Source organism: Odontesthes bonariensis, chromosome 1 (assembly GCF_027942865.1).
Source record: "Odontesthes bonariensis isolate fOdoBon6 chromosome 1, fOdoBon6.hap1, whole genome shotgun sequence".
NCBI lineage: Eukaryota > Metazoa > Chordata > Actinopteri > Atheriniformes > Atherinopsidae > Odontesthes > Odontesthes bonariensis.
Window position 1 is genome coordinate 25,216,069 of NC_134506.1, and position 15,382 is coordinate 25,231,450.

The window sequence follows — 15,382 nt, forward strand, 5'->3', positions numbered from 1 at the left end:
TCTAGCTAATGGGCTGTAGGCTGTTGTATGGTATCCATATTATTCTCAATTTATTCATAGCACGAGTAATGTTTGCTGATAGTAAAGATATGGAGCAAATCAAAAGTCACTTTCTTGTTTTAAAAGCACTTTCCTTTTCCAAATTTGTTTTGTCGTCATCATTTGTCTATCAGCAGCAAAATGGATACAAACATGAAAATGGTGGAGGGGGTATGATAGTGCACAGATTAAAATCAGCCTGTATAGATGCGGAAGGAGAAGTCCTTCCACTTGATCTCGCATGTCACAAAACAACAGACAAAAAAGAAATGGAGACAGTGAGTGCGAGAATGAGTGTAGAAGCGATTAGCATGCAGCAGACGCTGCATCGTATTAGTACTATATTAATGTGGCGGTCACGTCCGGGACACAGACAGAGTGCATTAAGCTCATCATCCCTCCTCAGCACACATCAAGGACTCTTCCAGCATCTGCAACCTACCATACAAGCAACAGGAGATGTGGTAGATCTCTCTGTATGTTGAGTAAATGTTACTTTTTCTGACAATGATTTGTGTTCAGAGACAATGAGGCACAACAGGAGGTTGCTCTGTAATGAGGAGTACAATATGTGTAGGAGTATTTTGTGCACTCAGGTTGAACATACAGACAGGTGACAAATTGAAGTAGAAACCTGAAAAAACGAAGGGTGCTGATGCTTTCACACAGATGAGCCTTATGGTACAATTAAGCAATTAAAATCTAATTAAGCTATGTGACAGACATAAACATAAGAGGCAGGCTGGGTTGATTCAGATTCCTTTCATCGTCATGGCAAGAAGAAAAGATGCGAGCGGCATTGTTGGGGCAAAGATGTTGCTGACAGCATGCGTATGGTGCAATATGTAAAGAAAAACAGAGGAGCAGCCCTCCCTCAGTTGAATGAAAACAGCAATGCAGGGTGCGATCGGTCTGAGTCAGTCCAACAATTATAGTGAGGGAAATTATACTAGGTTTACAGAGGATAAACCCATCATTACAGAGATGAAAGCACATTTGAGAGTTAAGTGGTGCAAACACCATCACTGCCCTACAGAGAGGTGGAAAAAAGCGATACGGTCAGGTGAGTCATCCCTGACCTGTCAGTGAGTGCATGTATGAGGCGCATGAAGAAAATGTTAAGGCTTGAACGATTGGCCCATATATCGGTGAGCAGTTGGCTGGTAGGCAGGTGGGTCCACTTTATCCGCTAAACTGCAGATCAATACAAAATTGCTTTGGCTGATCACCGGTATCCTTTCCATTCTGACGGGAGTTTTCACCAACAGGATGACAATGTCATGCATTGGTCACGAGAGGTTACTGAATGGTTTGGTGAGTATGAAAATGATCAGTGCTTCGATCTCAACCCACTTAAACACAAGAGAGACTTTGAACTGAACTGCTCAACGTAATAAAAAAAAAAAGTGACATTATCTTTTATAAGAACGGTTTTATCCCCAGCAGACTTCCACAGACTTGAAGAATCGATGTCAAGACAAACTGAATATATTCTGGCAGCAGTAGTTGGCGCAGCATCTTACATAGGCACTTCATGTTAGTTTTCTTTGTCACTTGTCTGTGTTTGCTCTGTGTATTGTATATGTGAAGAGCGTCCTCACATATGACTCATTTCATTAACTTCCAAGGACTGCGTGGGCAGTATAGCGGCTTGAGATTAACACCAAAGAGACACTCAGATGAAACTGTGCTTGTTATACATACATTTAAATGGGACATATGTTTATTTGCAGTACCATCGGTGCCCACACATTTTTGCCAGTGCCTCTTAATGTAGCTGTGTTTGCATAATGAAGAAGATCCAAGGCAAGTGTATCTAGATTCATTTTCACACAAGGCAGGGGCAGACCACAAAGAGTGTCAGGGATCACCCACTAAATGTGCTGTTTGTAAGTGGAGCACAGTTGAAGACAATTCCTCTGCTAGGAACCTTTTTTCAGTCATTTCAAGAAGTGATGGTCAAAGACAACTGGAGAAAAAAAAGGAAGATTTTCTTTTGTTGGTTTAAAGCTGTTTCATTTTCTTCCTCTTTGCTTCCAAAAGTATCCACCTCTTGTTTCTTTTAATTGAATATTGAAGGACAATTTTCCGTGAAGTATCTTCTTTCCAGTCAGTACAGACATCTGATATATCTGGTAGCTCTTTTTTCCCCCCCTCTCTCTTTTAGACATTGAATTAACTCAGCTGATAAAGAGGACAACCATACAGTGGGCCATAATGATGTCAATTCCCTATTGTGCTTTATAAAGAGGTACAAGGACTAAGCTGTATCAGCAATCATCATGTCCCACTGACGCAAGGCCTGCTAAGGCAGTGCTTTTGCAAGAAAAAGCAGGCGTGGTGATTCCAAATCACAGCAAATACAAGGAAAGATTATGATACTTTACACTTGGTGTAGGTATGCTTCTCTCACTCTCCCTGCTTCCATCACTTTCTTTCTCCCTGGGGGCTCAGACAGCAATAGCGAGAGCTGTACTGTAAGACGATAAGGGAGCCTAAGGCGCTTCAATCCCTGCACAACACACATACTCAGAGGGATGAGCTAAGGACTAGTCCGGATCCCTGATACACACAAACACGAAGAAGCAGACGCTACAAAGCAGAAGCTCTCATCTCACTGCTAAGCAAGCACGAGGAAGGAAGGAGGGAGGGAGGATGGTTAAAGAATGAAAGGATTTAGTCTTCATCTGAGGATGAACATGCCATCTCCTCCTCCCTGTTAGAACAGATTCCCTTGCTTCCATTTGGTTTTAATTGCCAATTCAGCCCACTTTTCAGCTCTGTCAGCTTGCCCTGAAAACTCCCACTGTCTTTGGTCAACTGGGTGACTGATGACTGGTACATGAAGTGTTTGGTAACACTTTATGTTCCAAAGCAACACAAGCTATGTTTATGGACACTGGAAACACGTTACTGAAACCAAGCACACGCTTCACACTCCTCTGACACACTCTACATGCAGATGGTGAGTGTTTTAGCCCAGCAGGGCAAGTCTGCATGCGTGTCTGCGATGTGCATGTGAACTGGACTGTGTATGCGATCGCTCGACATTGCACCTGGGGGACAAGAAATTAACACAAGAAAATTTCTCTGCATTCATTTTCATTTTGCCGGTAACAAGACCATCTGCTAACCATCCTGCTCCACATGAGAAGGAAAAAAAAGTGGGCTGCGCTGTAGTCACTTCCACAGCCCCTTTCTCCCTTTCCTCTCTCTGCATCCAATACACACTCTTTCCCAAACTGTGAGGGGCAGAGACAGCACCTCAAGGCCATAGTGTTGCTGCCAGCCTTTAAAACACTTGGTCCTCTTTTGCTCAGCTCTCTATGGATTCTTTGATGAAGGAGAGAAGGCTGATCAGAGGGAACTATAGCAGCCCAAACTCTTGTATTCAAACCAAAAAGCAGAGCAATGCATCACTGCCCGTCATTGGTCACCTACAGCGCAGACATGTAGTAATCTAATTAATCAAATTACAAACATTAAAAAAATAATAGCTAATAGCTGAATTGCTACAATGTATTCTTTCTTGTGAAACAGATTCAAACTTTTGCATTCTGAAATATCTATCCATTAGTCCACGTTCAAATCGTCAGAAAACGGCATCTTAACTCTGAGTCTTTCTTCTACAACTTTTGTCAGAAGGGAAAAGAGGGCTTTTTGACCAGCAGGGTGGCACTGTGGTTTGCATCTCACTGACAGCCAAACGCTACCTGAATCCAAATAGGAATCATAATGCAATCATGACTGCAAGTACATTAAACCAGCAGCAATGATGTACAGTAAACATGAAAAATAGACACCCATTGGTTTGTGAACTGCCATCTTGAAGCCTGGGGTTGGGCATTCGTACATCACCATCTTGGTCTCTTTGGGGCCTGATGTTACCATATTTGGGACAAGATGTGGAGCTAAGGCATGATCAAACAAAAATGGGAGTATTTTAGACGTATCATCTATTTGATGGTTAAATCATTTCAAAAGGTTTACTGAGTGAATCTACCTAATGGCACGTAATGACACTATACACAGTGATTTCAAACCTTTCATTAGCCTTCTTATAGAAGAGATATTCCTCTACAGAAATCCAAAAACTGTTGGTGTTCAATCTCTTGTAGACTGAGGCTTATAAACTGGGCTTAAAAAAATATTAAGCTATTATATTAAACTAAGAACTATTCAGCTCCAAAAAACCTGAACCCTTTTATGTAGCCAGAGTTTTAGAAAAAAAACAACTTACACGCATTAGCTTGTGCTGGGGAAAAAAAAAAAAGTATTATATGCAATACTTAATGTTTGCATCAACATAAACATGACATCACTCGTGTGTGCACGTGTGTATGTGTGTACTGCGATAGAGATGGGCTCCAGCGGGCTGTTACAAACCTTTTGTGACAGCGGCTTAACGAGGGCACTGCCTTGTAGCTCCTGCATCTGTGTCAGTGTCAAGCCGCCAAAACAGACAAACACACTGATTAGTAAAAACTGAATCTTTGACAAAAAAAAAAAAAAAAATGCAGATCAGTGTGCGATGTTGCCCTGTTACTTTCCCGTGATGAAAGAAATTATCATCTTTCCACTACGTGCAGGAGTTTCTGCACTTTCAGTGTTTTGTTTTTAGCAAATAATGACACAGACAGGGAGTGAAAGGAAAAGTCTGATCTAATTAGCACCTAGTTAGCAACAAAACAGTTGAGTCCAATTAGAGGGTGTGTTGTATTGTAAGAAGTGAGGAGTTTAAATACTACAGTGTTTATCAAGGCTGCTTATTTGTTCCTCTACCAGGAGACCCACTTAGTACATTTGACTACTCGACTTTGCCAAACCAGGAGGTGGAGTATTTATTTTGGACACAGGTCTAGCTATGTGCGTGTATCTGTCAGCGTCTGTAAGAAGTTTCAGTGGTTGTAGAATAAGAAATACTTTGTATTTGCTTGTATACACCTGTGCGCCTGCATTTGTCTCCGTAGCAGGAGGGCATGCATTTGTCTGATACACTTAGACTCCTCATTAACATCCAAAATCTTCAGAGATCATTTCCAGCAGCCCAAAAACTGTGCCACGAAACACCCCATCTATCTCCCTCGTTCTCTGTACCCTCCCTTCCTCTTGGCAGTGTCTCCCCCTGTCGGCAGGTGCACGCTCCGGTGGCAGCCAAAGTGCCAACCTGCCCTCCATATGCCCGCCTCCGCAGTGCCAACTTACTCTTGCCACTCCCCACCAGGATTCAGCTGGCCAGCCCTCCCCAAAGCTGTTCCCGCTCATCCACACTCATCCATCCTCACACCCTCCCCTAGCCTTTCTTCTGTCTCTGTCTCTGTCACACACACACTAACCTCATCCCTCTCATGCCAGCTCTACCCTCGTCTCGCACAAAGCAATGAAGCACTTTCGGCAGCCTGCCCACATTCACTTGCCTTATCATTCTGTGCGCTTCATCTTGGCCCCTTTTGCCCTTTTCTCACCTTACACTCTGTGTTCCTCTGACTCTCATCTGCTGGTCCCCACCCTCTTAAGCATCCCTCTGTTGTTGAGCTTTTCTCCAAGACCTTCCTTGACATGATGCCGAGAGACCGGAGCAGGCACACTCCGAGCCAGGAGCCAGGCCACATCAATCAGCACAGGAGAGCAGGACAACTACATGTCAGATCGATGCATCAGCCTTCAACTGGTTGTAGTATGTATGAATGGCGGAGGGCAAGGCTTTATTGCTAGCATGTTACGCTCTGCATTAATGCATAGTGCTGAAAGAAGAAGTGTGTTTATTTTCCACTTACTTACAACTGCCAATACAACTTAATCTGACCTCGTATCTTGTTCAAATGTCCCTTAGGATGTGACACCGAGGAACCAAGGGAAAACAAGTAAACACAAAAACACAGGACCCAAGATATATCATCAAAACCCACACCTACTTTTTGTCGATATTTTAAAAAAGAGGCGCCATTCCTTGAGCACATATTGTTCAAGCACATGTACAAACAAAAATGCAGCGTGTGAGATATATCCTCAGCTTTAGCTGTCGTGCTATTTATTTTGCAGTCAGTCAAAGGCTTCCATAAACACAGAGTGATGGAGCTGTAATCCCGAGCCTTCTACTCATTACTCATCCTCCTCCTAAGGAAGTCATGCGACCGGCTCGGAGCCATCTATTCAGGTCACAACCATCATCTACCATCCGTCACCGAGTTTCTCCCTGTCTCTCCGTCTTACACTCACTCTTGCAAATTTAGTGTGCGACACTAATTCTAATAGGATGTTAGACCAACTCACTTGCCCCATGAAAAGCCGCCATCCAAGAACAACAGACAGCAAAAGAGAGTGAGCGAGAGGAGATATGGATGGGCCAGGAGGTGATGAAGAGAAGTAGGAAGAAAAAGGAGAGTGAGAAAGAGACAGAAAGACCTTGCCTTAAGTCATCTCTTGTTGTTAACAAGATGCGATGAGCTCTTGCCATTCTCTTAATCTGTCTCCCATGATTCAATTCGATTTCCTGTGTGCCAAGAGGCTGGCAGCTCGGCACCAATCAGCCTCATAAACCACACGCACACAACTCAAACAGCAGCATCCTGAGCAAATAAAGTGGACAGAAGTTATTCTGTTTTTCATTCATTACACAAGTGAATGTACCAAATCACACTTCCTGCTAACTCAATGAGGTCATTGACTGTTCATTCTTGACCTCTCTGACGCTCACACATGGTGACACAGGCATTTACAACCTCATCTATAAACACTGCAGCCCCCGCCCTGCCTCCTCCTCTGGGCCCTGGAGACTCACTGAGGGACATGTGAGGGACCGCTGACACCACACATGGATGATTATCATACGACACAAGCCAAGAAGCTGCGTACACAGAGAGCTCTGAGCAGATACTCATCTAAGAGGGAGGTAAGAGCACACTATGTCACAAACTGCATAAAGAGAATGTGGCTGATCATCTGTATGAGGACAAATACTTCACAGATGGAACAAAGAGGAGGAGAGGTTATCAAAAAATGTGCAAATTGCATTTTCTTATATTTGATGTTTCAAGTGAAGGGCTTTCTTTGATTGCTAAGCTCTGAAACCCCATTGGCTAATGAAAGCTCTCAGCTTAAAAGGCTTGACCTCACACACAACAAGAAAAAATATGAACACAGATACTTGCCTTTCTACAGAGTTTCCGAGCAGAAAAAACAAGTTTCTATACCTGTGGAAGTTAGCGAGTATTACACTGCATCACCCACTGATCTAATCGACCAAATTTTTTGTGCTCGTTTCAACACTGGCCGTTCACTTTATGGTGCACTTAAAGGGCAAACAACATTCAATATCATCGGTATTTGGCAGTTCTCAAGTGTGCGTATATTTGAGAGGCTGCGTGTTGAAGTGGGGGGTGTTTAAAAAAGCTGTTAGGTGTGACGACTCAACTGCTTGGCCTGATCCAGACAGCAGGTGCTCTTGCTGGGAAGAGGTGAATAAACTGTAGCTGAAGCTCTGCTGCTCTGCAGAAAAGGGTAATCTCGTAACCGTTACTACACATACATTGTCCCATTGTGTGTGTGCCGGGACGTCAGAAATGAACAAATGTACTTTATACAGATTCTGCTTACACTAAATGAAATATGTGTTTTTAAAAATCACTTACACGTTTTCTAAGTAAGCTGTGGCTACAAAGTATAAGCATAGTTTGAGATGGAATGAGAATAGAAATGAATAATAATAATTTCAAAATGTAAAACAATCTAAACAAAAAATAAAAAATCTGTCCAAAGTTGTAAAAAGTGGCAACTGTAGCCGATGTAGTGGAAAATGGAGATTCTAATTTAGACTTCTAGACTTTAGAAAATCTAGACTTTAGAAAAATCAAAAATTTTTGTCATAGGGAAATGCATTTCACTCCTCACTAAACAGTTTGCATTAACTCTTTTTTTTTGTCTGTGCAAATATTAACATGACGACTTAAACTCTGACATACAATGATATATCACCATAAAGCAAATAAAACTGTCCTTCTAAAAGGTGTATCGGTAAAATTGAGGTGTAGGGTAAAAACAACGGTAATATTGTTGCACCGATATTAGCCTTAATCCACCCACAGAGTGGTTTAATTCCAGTAGGAGGAGTTAATATACACTGATCAGTTGCATTGCTTTTTTTTAGGCGTTTTTGGTAACTGCCATCTTTGGTAACTATGAATGGGATATGAATCAAAGATATGGGGGGAAAAAAGGTGTTCGAAACTATCTTAGGTAGGTGCTCTTATAAAAGGTTTTCTTGTGCATTATGCTAAAGAGATTTATAGCCTAAGTCAATATGGATGGGACTATGACCTCCACATGTCTGGATGGATAGCCTAGTCTGCAGGTATGAGTGCAACTCCAATTTTGTGTTATGAAGCATGCTGTGTCAACAATCCTGCAAAGATCCAGTGTAAAGAGTCATGGCTTTGGTGCAGGCGAAAATCAATAAAATGTGCTCATCCTAAAAAGATCACATACACTCAACCGCCTCTTTATGTTTTCATACCTCTCTCTTACTATAAGTTTGTTTGTTTTTCCCTTTGACAGACCATTAACACCAATAAAGTTTGCCCAAGCATTGTTTTCTCTCAACAGCCTTTATTTCCTCACCACATTATAACAAATCAATTAGACAAATAGTCTCAGTGAGAGAAACATTATCTCCATACATTCCACACCCAATCTCAATTCATTGTAGTAATGCTGGTGGTCAGAAGATGGGGAACTTACAAACCAGTGACCGTTACTGCTTTCTAATGTTTGACCGCAACTCGTCTGAGTGCTCATAAGTGAAAAAGGAACACTACAGCATGTGTGTATGTGTCAAAGTGTAATGATGTGCATCCAGTGCATGTGTGTGTGTGTGAACCTGACGCGATCACATGCAGGGAGGGTTTAATTAGAATTCTCTGTAGTCTAATTTGATTAGTGGAAGCAAAGGAAGATGAAGGCAATTAGAGCTCGGCTATTTCTGCTGCTAGAGTAATGTTTCAGGAGAGAGGTGACAACATACATGCGCACGTACACCTTCAGCCGTGGAATGCATTGCTTTCACATTCCACGGGAGGGGGGTCATGTTCGCTCAAAGTGGCTCAACTTTAAAGAGCAGAGGTAAGTATCCGTCGTGGTGGACGAGTGTTTGGTGAGCACTCAGAGTGACATACAAGACCTGCCAACTGAAATCCCTGCATACAGACAGCTGTAAAAGAAGCCTCTACCAGCCCACTGCTGCTTCTGTATATGTGTGTGTCCGTGCTGTGGATGGCACAGAGAAGAACAAACAGACCCACACACAGCACAATGGATTACACAAACTGCATTGCGTCTCCCTGGTGCCAAACTGAAAAGACCACAACAGGGAGCATAAAGGAAGGGAGCGAACTGACTGCAGTCCATAAATCATAGTCACTACTGTAATACCAGTCAAGCCCCCGTTACCCCCCTTGCACCTGTTAGCACACTGGATGGGGGCTGGATGAAAACTGTCTGTGTTCCCAATCTTTCATTGCAGGAGAGCCAAAAGTCATGGCTGGGAGGACACGCTGAAAAAGTCATCCATTGCAAAGGTGTTAGAGGAATAGTTTAGTCTTATAGTTTAAAAAATGTTTAGCTTTGAGGGATTTAGAAAAGTATGGGGTTCCATTGGTGCCAAAATTATGCGCACATGCTCACTGTTTATGTTCACAGAGCATGTAACAAAACACTTACATATATTTTTGTGACTCGGAACAGTACTTCACTTGGGACCAAGCTCCTCTGACAACTACATTGTCTGTTTTGATTGCTAACCTGATAAAACAGTTTGGCTGTGGCGATTCAACCTTGGTTTACACTTCTGTAGTATCCTTGTGTCTTCAGCAGTCCGACTGTGTGATATAGAATGTCATCATGTTGCGTCATTCCGATGGGTCGTCTTGAGTCGTTATAAATGCCTTCCTGATGTCATTTTCATTGCTGAAATATTGCCCGCTCTCTTTGGAACTGGCACACTTCCTCGTTCACTTACGAGAGCTGAGAGCAGTCAAATCAGACCAATTGTGACTGGGACACCACACCAAAAGGCCAAATGAAAAGGATGACCCAGCTACTACATTAAATTTTCCTGACATTGCATCAGGCTAAAAACCTATTCAGTGACACCCATTTGACAGGCATGTCACTTGTAATCAATAAATCAGTTTTCAGTATTATTCAGATGTTTAAATTTTTGTTAGTTGTTTAGTGTGTAGTTTGAGTGGTCCCTTCGCTGGCCGTCACTGTGGTAGCGAGTCACGTACCGGCTACGATCCTCCCAGAATTGTGTCAGGAAAGATTCATTTTTTTCCCCCCAGTATATTAAACAAAATGATGCACTCTTATTAAATCAAACGTCATTGAACCCTTGAGATAAAAAACATCACATCTATAAATGTTTCTGAATTGCGTAGTACTAGTGTTTGCAGTAAAACTATGTGAAATTTAACTTAAATTGGTCCAAAGTCAGGACACCATGTCAATGCCACTGGTAACTGGCGTAATATAAAATGTCCTCATTTAACATCACGATCCTGATCTGAAAGACTACGCATAACATTGCGGAGGAGATGCACAAAGTCGAACAAGAATGGAAGAAAATCAAATCAATTTGCTTAGTGCAAAAACAAACGTCCAAAAACAAACTTGACCCTAGGAGTGAGTCCGAGTGTGGATGGTTGTGTGTCTCGTTTGTCTCCGTCTGGCCCTGTGATGGACTGGCGACCTGTCCCGGGTGTACCCCGCCTCTCGTCCAATGACAGCTGGGATAGGCTCCAGCCCCCCAGCGACCCTAAATCGGATTAAGCGGGTATAGAAAGTGGATGGATGGATGGAATAGTACTATGGGATTCAGAAATTTCTTCTGTGTGGTCTCCTAATCCAAAGAACTGAGACTGGTCCCTCACCACCTCTCACACCTCCTGATGCAGACTGTTACTTGGTTGTGTGAAAACACTCAGAATGATGTTGTCGAAGTTGGTCTCTGTGTCTAATATTGACGACATTGACAGCATTGTAACCAAATGACACCATGTGCACATGTCTGAGACGCCCCCGGCTTTGATAAAATGAAAGTATCGTTTGTACACGTTTGGCTGACCTTCACATAAAACAAGAGGTGGAAGGAAACACTCAACTCGTCCATTGTTTGATAAATCAAAAAAATGCTGTGGTTGAGGCTGTTGATATTTAGTCCATAAAGGCTCTCTATAAAGTTAATTGATACAAATGTGTGTGTGTGTGTGTGTGTATTTCTGGAACTCAGCTGACTCGGCTGCTGTGTGTGACTTGTATCTGGAGAGGAATAGAGGCCACAGGTGTGGAGGGTCAGGGTTTAACAGGCCTGGGTTTATGAGGAGGCTAACGGGGCAGCCGGTGAGACGCGCCACCGCCGACCTTTACAACCATGATCGGGGCAGTGCCACCTGCGGACTGGCGTGGAACAGATGCCATACTGCGGATGGGTCATAGCTTTTATAGCAAGGGCAGAATGAGGGAGAGTGAGAGGAGGAGAGAAAGTGTGAGGGAGCCAGTAGTCTATCATTGTGACTGGTTTACTGCTGCTTCTGCCATCTAATGACAAAGCTGTCAGAGCGCGTGGAGCTGGAGGGATGGAGGGATGGCAGGACCGTGATGCACAGGGGGAGTAAAACAGATAAATGGATATAATGATAGAGTGAAGTAAGGGATAAAAGCATAGTTGGAGGAGCAAAGGATGCTGAGAGATGGGTGACACATGAGTAGATGCTAGCATAGAGAGAGTAAGATACAGAGGGCATATTAGTAGGAATTGATCGCAGAAGATGGTCTCAGTTAGGAACAGAGAGAAGGAAGGATATTGTAGTTAATTGGATATAATGATTTCACTGCTGCACAGATAATCTTCTAACACAGTATGGATTCCTCTGCCGGTTTTATCAATGAGAACTCTCCTGTGGTTAATCTGACCAGCATGGGGTGGTACTGCACATACACACACGTAAACACACAATATTCAGATTTACCCTTAAATTGTCTGAACACGTACCACTCCAGCTTTTTTGCCCCAAACGAGCATTCAGTAATCATGAGTGATTAGTCTACACTCTGATCCAGAGCTTAACACCCAGCATGGCTCACACACTTATTGATTACCCCGGTGTGAGTGTGTCTGAGAGAAGAGAAAGGCGTTTTGTCCATCTTGTCAGTTCTCCAGGAATTGATTTTAAAAGAACCAGCGAGATGGGAAGAGAGAGCACGACTGGCTTAGTGGCAGAATTATCTGTTTATCAAGCTCCTCTTTAGGCACACAAAGAACACTTGAAAAGAACCTAACATGCTTTTTCTTATTTTGAATCATCTGTATATTGTTACGACGTCAGATGTTTACACTAGATTTTGGCAAAGTTTAAAATAATGAGGTAATCCTATGTAAACATAACGCCTGTGAGCAATTAGCTCAAGTCTCAGACTGCTCCGTAAGCTCAGCTTCCAATTGCTTATTCTACTTTTATGACAATGAGCTCGTTACAGATTTGTTTTTCAAAATCAGAGAACGCATGTCCATGAAGTCAAACAATGGACTTCTTGCTAAATGCACCATTAACAGATCATTCTTCATTTGAAGCAGCTAACTGAAAGAATAAATCCACAGTTATGTCTCAAAATTAGCAGATCATGAGTGGATCTGGAACTGGGTCTAGATGTGCACAAATGGATTTCCTGTATAGAACTGTGTATTTCTAGATCGTAAAACAGCTCGGGAAGGTCTCTGAATAATGCCTAAATGCAAAGTCACACCACTGGTGTCACAGAATAAAAATGTCACGCAGCAAATGAGCATAATAAGTTCCGTCAAAGTGAATGTGAGTTAAGTTACTCACAAATGTCTGTTCAATGTCCACAAGTAGGCTGGTTTACAAAGTGTTGTCTGAATAAATCTGTCAACTTCAACAGATTTTGTGCAGACTTTGACGGGATTAGCTCTCAACACCAAAACCATGTCAGTTTGCAGCATGTCATAACAAAACTCTAACTCCTCTTACTCTTTAACCTCACTCCCCTTCTCCACTGTTAGTCTCTGTGGAATGTGGTTTCAAGAAAAAAAAAAAAGGCTGGAGGCATGGACTCCTTTCTCCATCCATTTTTCTCAACTCCTTTTCTTTTTTTTGTCTTTCTCACTACTCAATCAAGTAGACAGTTTTAGAGGAGAGCACCAACAGTGGAAATTGAGCCAGTACATCCGTACAAGGTTTAATGCAGGTATGGAGGAGAATGAGTAGAAAGTGAAAGTATTTTTAGCATTGCAGGAAAGCAGAGGACGATTATAGCGGGAAGAATAAAAACATGACCAGTGCAAAAATGAGGAGGAGGCGTACTGAGACAGAGTGACCATGACCCATCCACCATTTTGCATTGCTTGCTCCCTGGCTCTGCTCTACCTCAGCTGTGATGTAAATGCAACCCAAGTTCAAGTGCTTCCTCGTTCCACCTTTATCTCTACGCTGAACGCTGTTATTCTCTCTTGATACATTTCTTTCTCCACTTTGTCAGCTTTCTTTCTATCAAAACCAGCCCCCAACCCGTTCCTCTTTATCTAACCCAACCTTTTTTTGTTGTCAAATAATCATGGAGAACTAGCATGTGTCTGACATGGTCTCCAAGGCAACGGCGGTTAAGACGGGAAGGCAGGCAGGGGCTCATTCAGTGGCTGAATGAAAGAAGAGGGAAGAGAAGAAGCAACCCACAGTGCTGGGCACTCACACACACACACACACACACACACACACACACACACACACACACACACACACACACACGCATGTGCATGAATATACACACATGAATGCACACACCTTACTAGCTTTGGCCTCTGTCACAATGAAGACCTTCACTCTCTGTCTCTGATCTATGTGGTCCTCCTGCTGCAGGCTATGTTGGTGTGGGAGGTTGGGGGAATCACAGGGGATAGTCAGCACACACACACACACACACACACACACACACACATTAATGAAGAGTGGGTAGGTACCAACAGGGCAGATGAGGGGACAGAAAGAAGAGGAGAAGAAAAATAAGGAGGTTATTGGGTTGTGACTCCTGAAATGACACAGCGGACAGGTGTAGAGATACAAGGAGTGCCAGCAAACAACTGAGGCTCTCTTATTTTCTTTAAATATTCCCGACTTTGTCACACCCCATCCTCCCTACTTTCTCCCAAACATGCTAATTGTTTCACTTTGTCGCTCTCCTGGTTCTTGTTAATTCCAACATTATTCAGTTTGATTTGAGCATGCATTAGCCGGAGTCTATAGAGCACGCTGGTCAGAGGTTTTGACACATGTAGAGAAGTATTGCATTGAGTCTATTATCCCTCCCTGTAACCCCTGACACAAGCACCTCTGTGTGTCTTTTCTGTCTTTATTTCTCACACAGCAGGCTCTCAGTAGCCTTTACCAGCAAATATCCATTTCAAAACCCTCCTCCTGAAAAAGAGAGGTGGGTGAGCAAGACTCTGAGTGCATCTTAAAATAGAAAATAAAAAGCTGCTAATGCTTGAAAATGACACCATCTTATTTTGAAGTGCTTATTGTGTTGTGCTGAAACACACAATTTCTACTGGCTTTATTCCCCAACCCTAAATATTGTGAATGTGGCGAAACACAAAAGCAATCTTTTTCCAGGTACCAAGTGTTTAAAAAACATTATTACAGGCATGACAGATAATCTGTGCATTTTGGCTCTTTGATTATTTAGCTGTTACACCGCTTGCAGGTCAAACTTGTACCCTTTGGAAATACAAGCAATGTGCGAAATAGCAATTTTGCAGAGTGAATGCATTTGGTCAAAACAGTAAATACAATGTTAATATTTGACCTCACCTGCAGTCATTAGCTGTCAGCTAACATCTTCAATCTAATGCACAGTTAACTAAAAGGGCAGCCTGAGTACACAGTCCTCCAGCAAGGCCAATGCTTCATTACACAATCTCATAAAAAAGCAAGCAAGATCCGCACCAAAATTAAAAGGGTTTTTTGTGTGCTGAACTTCTCTGTTTTGTTCAGTTGGAAATTATGTTAGAAAGAAAGAAATGAAGCAAGAAAGGAAGGAAGGAAGGAAGGAAGAAACAAGTCTGACAGACAGAAAGAAAAAGAAAAACAGTAGCAAAAAAGTATCTAAATAACAATAAATGCTGTAATAAAATGCAGTCAGCAGGCTGAAGATAAAAGGTAAAGGTTGCCTGTTAATATACAGGCTGAGTGTTTGGGTATCTGGCGGCAGAAATGTAAATCAGTAGAGGCTGAGGTGTTGCTGAGTGCAATGTGAGGGTCAAAACTCAGCTCAA

At 42.5% G+C, this 15,382-nt stretch overlaps 2 protein-coding genes across 3 annotated transcripts in view; both read right to left on the minus strand.

The window, feature by feature from the left end:
* cox4i1 (cytochrome c oxidase subunit 4I1) overlaps nucleotides 1-15,382 on the minus strand; it is a 79,445-nt gene that overhangs the window by 59,244 nt on the left and 4,819 nt on the right. The window lies entirely within an intron of this gene.
* gse1b (Gse1 coiled-coil protein b) overlaps nucleotides 1-15,382 on the minus strand; it is a 166,407-nt gene that overhangs the window by 48,678 nt on the left and 102,347 nt on the right. The gene's annotated exons all lie outside the window — the stretch shown is intronic.